Raw genomic sequence first — 17,658 nt, forward strand, 5'->3', positions numbered from 1 at the left:
TCAACGGGTAGTGATCAATGGTTCCATGTCTAGTTGGCAGCCGGTATCAAGTGGAGTGCCCCAAGGGTCGGTGCTGGGGCCGGTTTTGTTCAATATCTTCATTAACGATCTGGAGGATGGTGTGGACTGCACCCTTAGCAAGTTTGCAGATGACACTAAACTGGGAGGAGTGGTTGATGCGCTGGAGGGTAGGGATAGGATACAGAGGGACCTAGACAAATTAGAGGATTGGGCCAAAAGAAATATGATGAGGTTCAACAAGGACAAGTGCAGAGTCCTGCATTTATGACGGAAGAATCCCATGCGCTGCTATAGACTAGGGACCGAATGGCTGGGCAGCAGTTCTGCAGAAAGGAACCTAGGGGTTACGGTGGACGAAAAGCTGAATATGAGTCAACAGTGTGCCCTTGTTGCCAAGAAGGCTAATGGCATTTTGGGTTGTATAAGTAGGGGCATTTCCAGCAGATCGAGGGATGTGATCATTCCCCTCTATTCAGCACTGGTGAGGCCTCATCTGGAGTACTGTGTCCAGTTTTGGGCCCCACACTACAAGAAGGATGTGGATAAATTGGAGAGAGTCCAGCGGAGGGCAACAAAAATGATTAGGGGGCTGGAGCACATGACATATGAGGAGAGGCTGAGGGAACTGAGATTGTTTAGCCTGCAGAAGAGAAGACTGAGGGGGGATTTGATAGCTGCTTTCAACTACCTGAAAGGGGTTTCCAAAGAGGATGGATCTAGACTGTTCTCAGTGGTAGAAGATGACAGAACAAGGAGTAATGGTCTCAAGTTGCAGAGGGGGAGGTTTAGGTTGGACATTAGGAAAAACTTTTTCACTAGTAGGGTGGTGAAGCACTGGAATGGGTTACCTAGGGAGGTGGTGGAATCTCCTTCCTTAGAGGTTTTTAAGGTCAGGCTTGACAAAGCCCTGGCTGGGATGATTTAGTTGGGTTTGGTCCTGCTTTGAGCAGGGGGTTGGACTAGATGACCTCCTGAGGTCCCTTCCAACCCTGAGATTCTATGAATCTATGAACATGAATTTTGTTCTGTTACGTGAATCTTGACAGCAGCCCCAAACATCACTTTTCATAAACATCTGTCCAAACTTGAATCACTAACTGTAAATAAAAGCAGTCAGTCAAAGCAGAACTCTATTCAGAATCACTGAAATATTTGAATATTTTTTCTCATTTGCCATATAGAAATACTGCAAAATGTTTTGCTTTGTCTAGGTTTTTTTAAAATGGCACTTACTTTTAGTTTCTTTCTTTCTTCTAACTTCGTAGGTTAATATCCACACTTGTTTGTTTTTCCCTAGGGGCAGGCTTTTCAGACTAGTGGAGCATGCTTCTCCATTAAACACATTCAAGTTAGCAACCTCAACCCTCACAATACAGGTTTTCTCATGCTGTCTCCAGCTCTGCTCCCATTTGTGACTGTTAGCAAACCCATTTACGTTAGCAACTTGTTTTTTAAAGTGCTGCACGTTGTAGCCACGGAATGGAGGCAAATTATCAACAAGCTATTTGCTCTAACAAATGGGCTAAACCTGGAAGTAGTTGCATTATCTTTTCAACTTTAATTCTTTGGTTTTGCACCTGAAGTGGTTAGTGCTCGGTGACAACTTCTGCCAAACTGCCAGCACATTAATGCTGTAAGGGTTTCTCCAGTGAGGCTAAATGATGATTGCTAGGAAACTCACTTATCACCAGCCACTTTTGTGATTTGGGTTGGCAACTACCAGCTAAAAGTTTTTTGTAACTAAGACAGATAGCAGCTTGCTTAAGTTTAGGAATGATTCAAACATTTTGTAGCAGCATTTCATTTGTGGCATGTGATTCCTGGGTACAAAAGTAGTAGAGCCCCCAAGAAGAATTTAAGTGAAATATCAGGGATCTATTCCTGATGGAACAATTGTTTGCATTGCCTGTCTTTGGCTTAGCATTATGTATGGGGCAGCTAGTTGGTGATAAAGTGGAGAATACAGTAACTTGGATAAAATAGCATATATTGGAGTATGAATGGGAACATCAATCATCCAAAGCCAATCTGCAGCCAGGTGAAACCTCTTCATTTACGCTTGCACAAAATTATCTATGCCCATTATATTCATTGGATGGTGTCTGTGTCTTAATATGTGCATAGGAGGTAAAGAGAGACAGCTGTGTGCAAGGACAGTGAAGCCAGAAATGAAGCCAGTAGGAGCTGGGTATGTGTTTCTGAAGGCAGAATCTAGCCCTACATAAGCTGAGTACAGCTGAGGCCCTAGTATTGAAGAGTAGGATTGTTTGATATCAGGGTGCCATGACGCTATTTCCCTATTCCTATGGCCCACACTATGCCTACATACTTAACACTGGCATCAATCTACCATGTTTGAAAGCTCTAACATTGACTAGCTGGCTAGATCGTCAGGCTCAATGGGTACTGATCAATGGCTTGATGTCTAGTTGGCAGCGGGTATCAAGCGGAGTGCCCCAGGGGTCGGTCCTGGGGCAGTTTTTGTTCAACATCTTCACTAATGGATTGCACCCTCAGCAAGTTCACAGATGACACTAAGCTGGAGGGAGAAGTAGATATGCTGGAGAGTAGGGATAGGGTCCAGAGTGACCTAGACAAGTTGGAGGACTGGGCCAAAAGGAATCTGAGGAGGTTCAACAAGGACAAGTGCAGAGTCCTGTACTTAGGATGGAAGAATCCCATGCACTGCTACAGGCTGGGGACCAACTGGCTAAGCGGCAGTTCTTCAGAAAAGGACCTGGAGATTACAGTGGATAAGAAGCTGGATATGAGTCTACAGTGTGCCCTTGTTGCCAAGAAAGCTAACAGCATATTGGGCTGCATTAGTAGAAGCATTGCCAGCAGATCAAGGGAAGTGATTATTTCCCTCTATTTGGCACTGGTGAGGCCACATCTGGAGTATTGCATCCAGTTTTGGGCCCCCACACTATAGAAAGGATGTGGACAAATTGGAGAGAGTCCAGTGGAGGGCAACAAAAATGATAAGGGGAATGAGGCACATGACTTATGAGGAGAGGCTGAGGGAGCTGGGTTTATTTAGTCTGCAGAAGACAAGAGTGAGAGGGTTTTGATAGCAGCCTTCCACTACCTGAAGGGGGTGTTCCAAAGAGGATGGAGCTAGGCTGTTCTGTTTGGGGTCGGGAAGGAATTTTCCTCCAGGGCAGATTGGCAGAAGCCCTGGGGTTTTTTCACCGTCCTTTGCAGCATGGGGCATAGGTTGCTTGCTGGAAGATTCTCTGCACCTTGAAGTCTTTAAACCATGATTTGAGGACTTCAGTGGCTCAGACACAGGTTTGATACAGGAGTGGGTGTGTGAGATTCTGTGGCCTGCATTGTGCAGGAGGTCAGACTAGATGATCATAATGGTCCCTTCTGACCTTAAAGTCTATGATTCTCAGTGGTGGCAGATGACAGAACAAGGAGCAATGGTCTCAAGTTACAGTGGGGGAGGTTTAGGTTGGATATTAGGGAAAACTGTTTCACTAGGAGGTGAAGCACTGGAATGGGTTACCTAGGGAGTTGATGGTATCTCCATCCTTGGAGATTTTTAAGGCCCGGCTTGACAAAGCCCTGGCTGGGATGATTTAGTTGGGGTTGGTCCTGCTTTGAGCAGGGGGTTAGACTAGATGACCTCCTGAGGTCTCTTCCAACCGTATTCTTCCATGATTCTACTTGTAGAAATGGCACTAGGAAGAAAATGAATTATCAACAGGTAATACTCTTGTTATGCTGGGGAGATGACCATTTCATATCTTGGCCGAAGAACCTGAATCTGATAAAATGAGTGCCTGTTGGGGGCTGAACAGTTTCTGAATGTTACTGAGTGATCATATGATACTTATCATGGTAGAAAAAGTCTGCTGATACTTGATGGTCTGGATAACATTTAAAGTACTGCTTTGACTTTTTCTTGTAAAAAAAAAAATAGGGGAGAGATATCAGTGGTAGATCCTAGAGCCTAGGGGATTGCAAGCATCCTGCTTTAATTGCTGATTAACAATCTCTTGATTGAGAATATACATTGCTTACTCCACCTACTACTCAAATACAGCCATCTCTGGGTAGTGTGGGGTGCTATTATAACTGTTCATGAGAATTTAAGGACCATATATAAAAATACTATTGTACACAACTGAAGAGCCAGGACTATTTAGGCAAGCATTTGCTACTAAATGCCATGATCATATGGGTATACATACCCAAGATCATATCAGTATATTTAATCATATTGGCCAATGATTTGAAGTAAAAGTGTATTTGAATAAACTTGAAATGTAATTCATGTTTATCATTAGTAAACATAGGTCTGAGGAACACAACAACCTAATCAGTAATTAGAAACATCTCTTCCATAAGAGCCCTTGTTCCTCAAACCAATTTCTGAAGTGTTTTGTTTTAGATGTATTTTTACAGTCACCAGCCCATTGTTTTTCCAGTCCCTGTATTGTAAACTAGAGTTAAGCAATTATCCTCTTTCATTGGTAGTAGGTTGTCAAAAATAAAGTTTAGAAAGCAGAACAAGGTTCTGTAATCACTCCACTGCTTGCTCATTATTGTGGTGGAGGTGATTTTGCGTACCATGACATATTAACTGAATTGTGCTCAGTACTATTTGTGGAGGAATTGGGTGTGTGGGAAGGTCCTGAATTAATGAGGATTAAATCAGATTGACAGAGATGATTAATCTTTAACAGTTTGCCTTGCTACTGAGTATTTTGATTGCTGCTGCTATTTAAATATAATAAAATAAGTGCCCAATCAGGCTCATGCCTCATTATTCTAGGTGCTGTATAAACATACAGTAAAAGATGGCCTCTATCCCAAGTACATACGTTTATAAAATATATACATAAAAAAGATACAACTAGTGGATGTAATATATAATACGGAGGGTGGGGGAGGTGTGAGGCTAGGTTTCCAGCTTTAAGAACACATGGTTACATAGGTTAGACATACAGGGTTTTTTAATAAGTGAAAATTAAAAGTTTAACATGTCACCATTATTATTAGGTAGTTTAGTGTATGTATGACAGTAGAGGTGAGGCTTGAGAAATAATGTGAAGAGGTGAGGGTACTGGGGCTGTGCATTGGGTTGGCTGAGTTATGCCATGTGTTGGAGTGGTGTGGAAGAAGGCATGAAGGTGGCTATGGGAGAAGCATTCCAGAAAGCAATGGCAACCCTGACAAAGAGGGATGTGAAGTGGTTTAAAAAAAACAAGTAGAATAATGAGGTGAACTTAAGTTATAGATTTAACTTCCTTGTCAGGCTCTTATGCAATCTGTTCTCATCTATTGAAGCTGACTCAAATAAATGTAGCCCTTAAGGACTACACTTATTAGGAAAAAGATGCTGTCATGTTGTTAATTGACAACTAGGTCTGTCTGAAAATAGGGATTATTTCTGAGCTAACAGAGTAATGTGTAGACAGATGGTGCTACTCAGGTTCATAAAACGACCCATGCTTGTTGTGTATATAATATTGTGTGTGTGTGTGTGTGTAGACTAAATCTGTAAGAGCATCTCATTCATCCTCTTGCCAGTACTGCATTGTTCCCTACATAATATTTTCTAATGATTATGGGTCCAATCTGGGTGGGTGTTTAGTACCCTCAACTCCCAATACAGCTAATGGTAGTTGAGGGTAGTTAGTATTGGGGAATATTCCCTAGTCATTTAAAACTGAAATAACAAGGACCTGATCTCACAAGATTCAGAGAGTTTCTCAGAGTAACATAAATTGAATGAGAGGTGCTAAGCATCTTGCAAGACTGGACCCAGTCCAGTTTTAAATTACTCATGATGAAACTTCCACCCGTTCCCATTGGTAGATTATTCCACGGGGTAATAGATATCGCTGTAGGAAATATTTCCTAGTAGCCGGCCTAAATTTTCAGTTTATTAATCCCAGTTACACTCCCTTAACAATCCACATTCTTTCAAAAGGGGAGCACTGATAAGGGCAGTCTGAAAAAATGTGTTCCAAGACTCCTAAATCACCATCTATAAACTTCAGAAGAAGAAAAAACCTGGAATAACCTATCTGAGTCACTCAAAAGACTGTTACAAAGCCACCAGTCTAGTCTTTCCCAAGTCAACATACTAGTCTAGTTTCTATGTTCTGCTCTAACCTCTTTATCCTGTATAGCTGGTAGAACCAGCAGTACTTCTGCCATCTGAGGGGCAGGGGGTTATTTGAGCAGCATGGAGAGGCTGAACGAATGTTACACTGCTCTCTCTTTTGCTCTGAGATATGCCAAGAATATGGAGAGTACCACGGTAGCTTTTAAGTTCAGGAGTAATGGAGAATGTTCCACTGTGACTGTTTCCCTCTGAATGTCCAGCTCCCATGCTCTGGACACCACATGCTGCACTCTTGCAATATTTTAGGCCTGTCTTTAGGCTCTAAGATGAGAATAGCCAAACTAGTTCTGAAAAAAATAAGACACTTCCTTCCTGAACCTTTGTGATATTCCATGAACTTTCACGGTCTGTGTATTTTCGTGTTCCCAGTAGGGCTGGACTTGCTGTAATACTATGTGGGGCTATTAGCTCAGCCTAATGGGAAACAAAGTACTGGCAGCATTAGAGAGACTCTGTTCTCATGAGATTTTCTGCCAAATTTTGCAGACTTGGGAGGCTCAGAGAAACATCTGCATTTTTAAATACTTTTTCCAACCAAACCAAAGCTTCTGACCCTTTCAAGGTTCTCTCCTCACTAGTATTAATTTCTGCTCATTTGTGCTTTTTCACACACACACACACACACACACACACACACACACACACACACACACACACACACACACACACACACACACACACACACACACACACACACACACACACACACACACACTTCTTCCTGTCCTAGCTAGATGTCCTGCTAGTTAAATAGATTGGGGGCGGGAGGGGAGAGAGAGAAGAGAAGAAGAGAATTTTCAGTTTTTCTAACATAAGCTAGTTTTTACCTAGTGTCAAATACTAGAACACTAATAGAAACTCCCTAAAGATATGCCACATCCTCAAAATATAACAGAGATACTGATCACACAGCTTTGGCTGGCTGTCTGAGGCACCTGTAAATGGCTCATCCTTCTATCTAGCTAAAATAGGGTTTATTTATCAAATCTGTCTAGGTATTGATATGGCATTCACCATGGTTGTACCTGAGTGCTAAATCCTACCCTTACTGCAGCTGTTTTGAGGGTCATGGTCCAGTATTGACTGCTTGTTGTGTCCAGGAGCCATCACAGTGTATATCCCCTGGGGACGATTGCTCACGGCAGGCAAGAGGGGCTTTGCAGAGGGTACCGTTCACAGCTTATTCTGACGTGCTGCATAAATTCCAAGTTGGACAGAAGCCCAATTGACTGGCCGTGCTGCTTTTGAGCCTAAAACATGTTCAAAAGAGCCAGGATCCTCTCCTAAACCTGTTCTGAGTGCTAGGTTGAGATCACTGGGGTAAGGGGCTTGCTACACCCTCTTTTACCCATCTCATACTCTCTAATGCATCAAGCTGCACAGAGCAGAATCTGTCTCCTAGTGAGTAAGCTCTTTAAGAACTAAAAGAAAACAAACCTCTTCAAGTGCATAACCTATAAGAAATCTTAATTAATGTCAGCAGAGAAATCTCTGTGGAAAAAAACTGAGCTGTTAAATGTTTGTTCTCATCTCACAAAGTCTTTCTGCCCCGCTTCCCTAGCCAGTTGCTTCCACAGATAAAAACCACACTGTCTCCAAACGTAGGGAGATAAATATTGGCAGCTCTCAGGTTTGCTTTTCATCCCATGCTTAATGGGAAAATGCCAGTTTTCAAGCTTTTCCAAGGGAGTCTTTAGGGGCTTATTTAACAGACTTTGAATTTCTGGCAAACTATTCCCTGCAGCTCCAGCTATACGATGCAGAATTCATTTGGATCCCATGTTCAGTTTTTGATTTACTGCCCAAATTTACCATGAGTAGAGTCTGCAGGTTTTTAAAAAAATTCTTCCAGCAGTTACTAGCACCATTTTGAATGGTCCTTTTAAGGGACTCCCTCTAACTACTCTGTAATAAATAACACACCTACCATAGCTGTGTCTCCCTAACATTCTTATTGACCATCAAATTTACAGTGGATTTAGTAGAGGGTTCCAAATGATCAGTGATTTCCCACTAAGCTAAAACATACAGAGGTTTTTAAGACACTTTTGAATGATCAAGAAATGAATTTTACTGTGTGTGTGTAATGGCATGACAGGACAGTGCACTGAATTTCACAGCTCTTCTGCTGGCTCACCTGGCAACCAGACCAGGTGATGTCTTATTAGCCCTATGAAGAGCGAAGCTCAAGAGAAATCTAATGCTAAGGTTTGCTTTGTTGTTTTTTTAAATTAATAATAAAAGTAATCTAGGAAGAGTTAGTTTGAGCAGATCCAATGGGTGTACTATGTTAGAGAAGCAGGGCAGCCACCCTTGGAGGGTACTACTTCCATGAAAGGTTAATTTAAAGTACTTCTAGTATTAAGGGACATGGGTATTCTGAGGGTCATTCATTTTATCTGCTTCCTTCTTCTGTCACACTTCAGTTCATGTACTGGTGGGAATAATGTTGTGCCTGCTATTAAGTATATCTCTTTGTGAAATAACATCTTCAGTTCACACATGTGCAGTCTCTTTCATATCTCTGTACTTCATTGAATTGAGTTATTTTCAATTAGCTGTACATTCTGTTTTCTATCTAGGGAGGTGAAAAAGAATGAGTTTTTGAATATTTAGTAGTTTCTGGTGTGGAGAGGCTTAACCCTGAGTGCTTTATAATCTGTGTTTCATCTACATACAGAATTGCCTGATATATGATGCATTTTAAATCTTTTCTGAAAGAATTCATTTAAAGAAAGTTTTCCATTTACTGCATTTACTATTTAGTACCTCTGTCCTTTTTATTTATAATGTTTTATTATTTTTTCCAAATACAACAAATATATCAAAATACCAGATTCATCATAATACACAAAGTAAATAAAGAGGATTAGGATACAGGGAGGGGAGAGGAAGTGACATATGTATCTTCACTGTCTACATAGTGGCTGTGGCTGTTTTTATTAACAATATCATGCTTTGCTCAGGGCTACTCTAATGTCTGTGTTCTTTCATTTAACTGTGAAAACTGTTCTTTAACCCAAAAATGACAAAGAATTGCTTCTTCTGAATTATAGGCAATGTACCTGAGTCAGACATGCTGAAGCTAATCATATCCAATTCTTTTGCCAAGAGTGTGTGTGTGTGTGTGTGTGTGAGAGAGAGAGAGAGAGAGTGTGTATATATGTATACATATATAGTTTTTTTTTCTAGTGTTATATTCTGGCATGCTCCACTTAGAGGTTCTAAACCATACATTAATCCTATTACAAATGGCTTGGAGATAATGTTGAGGAGTGTAGATCATAGTCCCCCACACATACTATCTCACTCAACTCAATTTGAGAGAAATACCTAAGCAGATTATATGTATCTTAACATTTTTTGACAGAATTCTGGGACTAGAATCGAATTGCTTCCTATGAACTACTATTGCATAGCTTATTTATTTTTTTTTTAAAAAGTAAATATCTTATGTGAAGAGTAAGATTTTTTTTTCTGGCTAAGGATCAACAGTTTTGATCCATTTATCATTTGTTAATGTAATATGGAGGAATAATATCCCCTCCAAAAAGAAGAGCCTATGGGAATCCTGTTACTGAATTCTAGACATTGTGAAGCTAGTTTAATGTCACAGTCAAGAGATTTGATTTGTATTTTCTACTCTAGTAATAAAAGTACAAAGGAACAACATTGTACAAGCAAGTGGCTTCTTTGTTGTATGCCACAAGTAATGTGGGCTGCTAGCAAGCGGATGCTATAAATAGAGCTGATGCATTTGCATCTAACAGGTAACAACTTTGTGTGAAAGGTGTTGGTGAAGCAGCACACAATTCAGTGCTGAAGTGTTTACAGCAATGCTGCTATTTCAAATTATGAAGTGCTCCCGCTTCCTGCTATTCTGTCTTCCTGATGCATTTTAATTGGTGATTGATTAAATAAGAGATAGGACAGTCTCACTACTTTACATTAATGGCTGTTCACCAAATATACATTTAAAGGTGATCTGTCTTTGTTTCATAATGTTAGGTTGCACTCTCCACATATCCATCCTGTTACTCAATGAACAGAGGTGCTACTAATGCATTGACCTACTACCATGTGAATAGGAAGCTCCACTAAGAGCAGTGTAGTCTCTGAGGGCCTGGAGAGTAGAATGTAATTGTTGTGAACTATAATACTCTTCAGCATGATGGCAGGGTGAGGACCGTGGTGCGCTGTGCTATATAGGCCATCGTCCCATGTAGAAGAAATGTTACACAGAGTAGAAGAATTGGCATTTATACTTAAACTTGTTGTTCTAAGAAATCTGAATGCCTTTATTTCTGAATTTGTATCCAAAGCATGGATTAAATGATGAGACATAAACCCAAGATCTTGACCACTTGTCTTGTGAAAAATACACTTAATGACTCGTCTGTCCTGGCCAAATTCCATTTTCCTAATTGGGCTTTTTGTAAAGAGACCACTCTGTGCACAAGAAACATTTTCCCAGTAGTGCAGCCTGGCAACAACAGAATGGAAGATAAACATACAGCAACTGAAAAAGGCAGTAAGGAGGAGTGGACCATGGCTCCAAACCACAATACTCTGAGTGATTAATCATGTTGATCCCTTGATGACCACCACTTCATTACAACACCCTTAATAAATATTGCCTGTGTTCTCATTTGGATGTTGTATTCTTGTACTCAGGTATTGGGTAGTGTTGCTGTGTTCTGTTGAGAACTCACCATGCTATGCAGCAGGGGTAGCTGCATTACAGTGGCATGTGAAGTGAGGTCAATAAATTTAACAGTCTTGCAATGTGATCCACTCAAACAGACCTCTGATTTACTAGGATTCTGCACAGATGCAAAAGTCCATCCACAAAGAACTGATTGAAGGACTGGGACCATAGTTGGTAAAGTCTCATTCATACTAGTGTCTTCCCCTCTTGTTTAGGTTGAAGCAGAGTAACAGGCAGCATGACTATACCTAGGTGAAGAGAAGAAGAGTCTATCTACACTTAAAATGCTACAGCAGCATGGCTGCAGCTATGCTACTGTAGCGTTTCCATGTAGATACTACCTATGCTGACTGGAGGGATTCTTCCATCAGCACAGATAATGCACCTCCCCGAGAGGCAGTGGCGAGGTTGGTGGAAGACTTTGTCCATCAACCTAGTGCTGTCTACATGGGTACTTAAGTCATCTTAACTATGCCACTGAGGGGTGTGGATTTTTCACATCCCTGATGGACATAGTTAAATTGACCTAATTTTCTAGTGGAGATGTGGCCTTAAGTGGCAAAGGCATTCACCTACATCTTGGAAGACCTGGGTGCAGGCTTCAGCATGATCTTCAGCAAGTCACTTAGGGCTGGTCTACATTGAGAACTTACATTGGCATAGGTACATTTCAGGGGTGTGAAAAATTCGCACTCCTGAGAGATGTAGCTATGCCAACCTAACCCGCAGTGTAGACAGCATTAGGTCGACAGAAGAATTCTTGCATTGACCTAGCTAGGGAGATGGATTACCAGTGCTGATGGGAGAAGCCCTCCCATCAGTGTAAGTAGTGTTTACACTGAAGTGCTATAGTGCTGCAGCAGTGGTGCTGCAACGTTTTCAGTGTTGACATTCCTTATTCTCTCTGTGCGTCAATTCATCATCTGTAAAATGGGGATTAGTAGTTCCCTATCTCACAGGAGTGTTTTTGAAGATAAAAACATTAATGATTGTGAGGGACTAGATGCTGTGGTACTGGGGATATATAAATACCTAAAGCCACATCTACACTGCAGTCTATGCTGGTATGCCATCGCTCCCTAGTATAGACAAAGTGTATACTGACAGAGGAGTGCTGCTAGCACAGTAATACCACCTCCCTGAATGGTATTCGCTATGCTGACACTTGCACTCTTCTTTCAACATAAGCCTGGTCTACACTAGGCGTTTAAACCGGTTTTAGGAGCGTAAAACCGATTTAACGCCACAACCGTCCACACTAGGAGGCACCATATATCGATTTTAATGTCTCTTTAAACCGGTTTCTGTACTCCTCCCTAACGAGAGGAGTAACGCTAGTATCGGTATTAAAATATCGGATTAGGGTTAGTGTGGACGCTGATCGACGGCATTGGCCTCCGGGAGCTATCCCACAGTGCACCAGTGACCGCTCTGGACAGCATTCTGAACTCGGATGCACTGGCCAGGTAGACAGGAAAAGCCCCGCGAACTTTTGAAATTCATTTCCTGCTTCCCCAGCGTGGAGCTCTCATCAGCACAGGTGACCACGCACAGTTCATCAGCACAGTTAACAATGCAGTCTCCTGAGAATCGTAAAAGAGCCCCAGCATGGACTGCACGGGAGGTACTGGATCTGATCACTATCTGGGGAGAGGATTCAGTGCTAACAGAACTGCGTTCCAAAAGACGAAATGAAAAAGTATTTGAAAGAATTTCTAAGGCTATGACAGATAAAGGCCACAGCCGGGACTCAGTGCAGTGCAGAGTGAAAGTTAAGGAGCTCAGACAAGGCTACCAGAAAACCAAAGAAGCAAACGGAAGGTCCGGGGCAGGTCGAAAAACATGCCGCTTCTATGCTGAGCTGCATGCAATTTTAGGGGGCTGCGCCACAAGTACCCCACCCCTGATCGTGGATTCCGAGGTGGGGGTTGTAATCTCTGCCATGGCTGAGGATTATGCAGACGGGGAAGATGAAGATGAAGAAGAGGAGGAAGACCTAGCAGAGAGCACACAGCACTCCGTGAGCCCCAGCAGCCAGGAGCTTTTTGTCACCCTGACGGAATTACCGTCCTCCCAGCCCTCACAAGCCACTATCCCAGACAATGACGCCATGGAAGGGAGCTCTGGTGAGTGTACCTTTGCAAATAGCAAACATTGTTTTTTAAGCAAGCGTTTTTTAATGATTGATTTGCCCTGAGGACTTGGGATGCATTCGCAGACAGTATAGTTACTTAGAAAAGTTTGTTAACATGTCCGGGGATTGAGAGGAAATCCTCCAGGGACATCTCGATGAAGCGCTCCTGTAGGTACTCCAGAAGCCTTTGCAGAAGGTTTCTGGGCAAGGCAGCCTTGTTCCGCCCACCGTGGTAGGACACTTTACCACGCCATGCATGTAGCAAGTAATCAGGTATCATTGCGTGGCAAAGCATAGCAGCGTATGGTCCCGGTGACTGCTGGCATTCAAGAAGCATCCGTTCTTTATCTTGTTCTGTTATCCTCAGCAAAGTGATATCGTTCAGGATAACCTGGTTAAAAATCAGGAATTTAAGTAAGGGGGGTGGCCATTTTTCTACTGGGTTCGTGGACTGCATCAGCTTAAAAAAAAAAACTTTCCTGCACGTAGCGAAGCGAGGGGAGGGGAGGAGTGAAATGCCGATGATCTTTTCTGTGTTTGGTCACCGGCGATCTTCCCCAAGGTACCAGACACGCAGTGGGTGGGGGGTGGGGGGGTGGGAAGGTTGTTGATTAGCAGGGAGCTATCGTGGTATTAGCCATGCGTTGGGGGGGAGGGGTAAATCACTACAGAAGCCGAAAGACAGTGGCTTACCATGGCCGCATGCAAGCTGAATTCTGATGCCTGGACCTGTGTCTGTGAGATCTGTAACTCCAGAGCTGCAGGCACTCACTATTAAGATGAAAAATGCGACCTTGTAGGGAAATCACATGTGCTAGGTGAATACTGCTTTTCACTGTGAAAGAGTATAACCATTGTTCTGTAAAATGTATCTTTCTAAATATTTATCTCCCTCATGCCGTTGCAAATTTTTCAACCATCCCTCCTCCATCCCAAAGGCTAGCACAGATAAGGCGGAGGAAAAAGAAGACGCGAGATGAGATGTTCTCAGATATTATGGAAGTTACACGCAATGAAAGAGCTCATCTGAATGAGTGGAAGGACGTGGTTTCAAATTACAGGAAAGAGGCCAGTGAACGTGAGGACAGGAGGGATGAACCTGAGGACAGGAGGGACAACCGAGATGAGAGGTGGCGGCAGGAAGACCGGCAGGAAAATCAGCAGTGGCGGCAGGAAGATCAGCGGTGGCAGGATGCAACTCTGGGGCTGCTGCGTGATCAAACTGACATGCTCTGGCGTCTGGTGGAGCTTCAGGAACGGCAGCAGGATCACAGAGTGCCGCTGCAGCCCCTGTATAACCACCCTCAACCCTCACCATGTTCCACATCCTCCTCACCCAGACGTGTAAGAACGCGTGGGGGGAGGCTAAGTGCACCCGCCCACTCCACCCCCGTGGACAGCCCAACCAGAAGGATGTCGTTACTGTGAATTTTTTTTTAATGGCCTTCTCCATCCCTCCTATCCTCCTCCCAAACCACACCCTTACTTCTCTCCCTCTTTTTATAATGAATCAATAAAGAATTCATGCTTTTTAAATGAGAGTGACTTTATTTGCATAAGTAAGCTGTACTCGAAGGGGGTGGTGGAGTTGCTTACAGGGACTGAGTCAATCAAGGGGGTTGGGTGTTCATCAACAAACACAGCAGTCACACTGTACCCTGGCCATTGATGAAGCTCGTTTTCAAAGCTTCTCTGATGCGCACCGCTTCCTGGTGTGCTCTTCTAATCTCCCTGGTGTCTGGCTGCGCGTAATCAGCGGCCAGGTGATTTGCCTCAGCCTCCCACCCCGCCATAAAGGTCTCCCCCTTACTCTCACAGAGATTGTGGAGAATACAGCAAGCAGTAATAACATAGGGGACATTGGGGAATCCCATTGCAGCAAAGCCATCCACTATGGCCTGCACGTTTCCCAGAGTCACAACCTTTCGTAGCAGCAGCTTAGTGATTGCTTTGGCTACTTGCATCACAGCAGCCCCCACAGTAGATTTTCCAACTCCAAATTGATTCCCGACTGACCGATAGCTGTCTGGCGTTGCAAGCTTCCACAGGGCTATCGCCACTCGCTTCTCTACTGTGAGGGCTGCTCTCATCTTGGTATTATGGCGTGTCAGGGCAGGGGCAAGCAAGTCACAAAGTTCCATGAAAGTGCCCTTACGCATGCGAAAGTTTCGCAGCCACTGGGAATCGTCCCACACCTGCAACACAATGCGGTCCCACCAGTCAGTGCTTGTTTCCCGGGCCCAAAATCGGCGTTCAATGGATAGAATCTGCCCCATTACCATCAGGATCTCCAAAGCGCAGGGGCCCGCGGTTTGAGAGAATTCTGTGTCTACGTCCTCATCACTGTCATCGCCGCGCTGCCGTATCCGCCTCCTCCTCGCCTCGGATTGAAGGTCCTGGTTCACCATAGACTGCACGAGAGTGCGCGAGGTGTTTAAAACATTCACGATTGCGGTATGGAGCTGAGCAGGGTCCATGCTTGCTGTGCTATGGCGTCTGCACAGTTCACCAAGCAAAAAAAGGCGCGAAACGGTTGTCTGCTGCTCAGGGAGGGAGGGGTGAGGCTGTACCCAGAACCACCCGCGACAATGATTTTTGCCCCATCAGGCACTGGGATCTCAACCCGGAAATGCCAAGGGGCGGGGGAGGCTGCGGGAACTATGGGATAGCTACGGGATAGCTACCCACAGTGCAACGCTTCAGAAATCGACGCTAGCCTCGGACCATGGATGCACACCACCGATTTAATGTGTTTAGTGTGGCCGCGCACACTCGATTTTATAAAATCTGTTTTACAAAACCGGTTTATGCAAATTCGGAATAGTCCCGTAGTGTAGACGTACCCATAGTTGGATCTACCCCAGTGTTTTTGCTGGAATAGCCATGTTTCCATGCTGTTGTTGTTTGTTTTTTTCACATCTGTGACCAGCACAGCTATGCTGGAATAACTTTGTAGTGAAGATCAGGCCTAAGATAGATGGAAGAAATCATTGTTTTCTGTTAAGGAAATTTTTAATTTCCCTTTCATAGTGTTTGTCAATTCTTTGTTTGAGTTCAGTCAGTGGGTATTTATTGTTACTAGGAAAGGACCCAATCAAACTCTTTGGACAAACTGGTTCACTTTTTTTCGAGCCAGAAATTTGTATATGACTCAGAAGGAAAAGTAGACTTAATAGGCAAACCATATAGAGTTTGGAAGGTTTCATGTTTGTTTTCTCAAAAAGTTACTGTAAAATATCTCATGATAGCAATAAATCTTTTGAAGATCCCAAAATGCTTTATAAACATATATGAATTATAAACTTTAGAACAGGAAGTGAAGAAGTATACCATATCTGTGGAAAACTTGAGGTGGAATGTAGATAGCCAGAATGCAAAATACTTACCAAAACGGGAATTTGGACAGGACAAACAGCCTCCTCTTACTGAAAGTGACAAGGGCTCTTTAATGGCCACAGATGGTTAGGACATTGGCTTTAGGATGTGCTCCAGCATCACAGGGCCCCCTAACAGCATGCTGAGACATTGGATAAGAGTTGGGAAGGATGCCACCTACTGAATCAAAGCCTAGGGTTTGGCTTCACCTGATTCAGCAGTTTTTAAAATGATCATTAAATATTCAGAGACTGTACCTATGAATTTTAATTTTTAATGTGGAACATGTTAGGAAAAATGTTATTCTGGCTTGATCAGAGTTAAGGCCTTAACACATGAAATTGGGGAAACACTATTATACACAGATATAAAAATTGTCACCAGGCTACTTGAGTGGTAATTCCATTCAAGAATCTTCTTTGGCCCTGTCAAATGTAAACAGCACCATAAAGGAAGATGGTAGAAGCCTAAATGATGATGATGTTGGGGGAAAACAGTGGATTTAATAAAAAAAAAAGGCACCCCAACCTGTGGGCCATTAGATTTCAGAACTTGGATGTTAAACTCACTATCCCCTCCCTTCCTTTGGCAAGTGGTCCTGCTAACTACCCATTAGGGAAGGTCAGGCAGTCATACACTGCCTAGTAAATCCCCCTGAGAGATCAGGCACAACCATGTAGGCCTTCGGGACTCTAACCCATCCAGTTAAGGAGGCTTTATTACCAGTGTAAACTATTGATTCTCTTTTGTTCTTTTCATTCAGTGTAATGACTGAGAGAAGCACCTACCTGGAACCCAAAATAAGGAGATCCTCTCTGTGTGCTATATGAGAATCCCAGGAACTGCTAGCTATTCTTGAGGATGGAAAGGATGTTCTAGGGCTGGCTGGTCAGACTAATAAACTTAATTACCAATGAGAAGGTGTTGTGGCCATTTTTCAAGCCTTTGTTAACATATATGCCATTGTAGCTTATCTTATATTGTCTATTTTTTTAAAATTAAAAGTTGGGTGCAGTAGTTTATAGTGTGGCCTAGTGCATCTGAGAGGGCAATGTCTAGACCCTTCTTCACTGACACAGGGAAAATGGAGCAAGAGATGTCTGAGTTACTAGTTGTGTAGGTGGAGTGGTACTGCAGATGCCGCTTCTGAAAACTGAGGCCGTACAGGGCAGAATGAGAACTTGGCAGCAGAGCCCATCACACTCTTTAATGGGATAAATTTAAGCACTGATCCTTAATTTAAAAAGTTAACAATTAAATGCAGAGAAACCCCCGTAT

This window comes from Mauremys mutica, chromosome 7 (genome assembly GCF_020497125.1).
Source record: "Mauremys mutica isolate MM-2020 ecotype Southern chromosome 7, ASM2049712v1, whole genome shotgun sequence".
Lineage (NCBI taxonomy): Eukaryota > Metazoa > Chordata > Testudines > Geoemydidae > Mauremys > Mauremys mutica.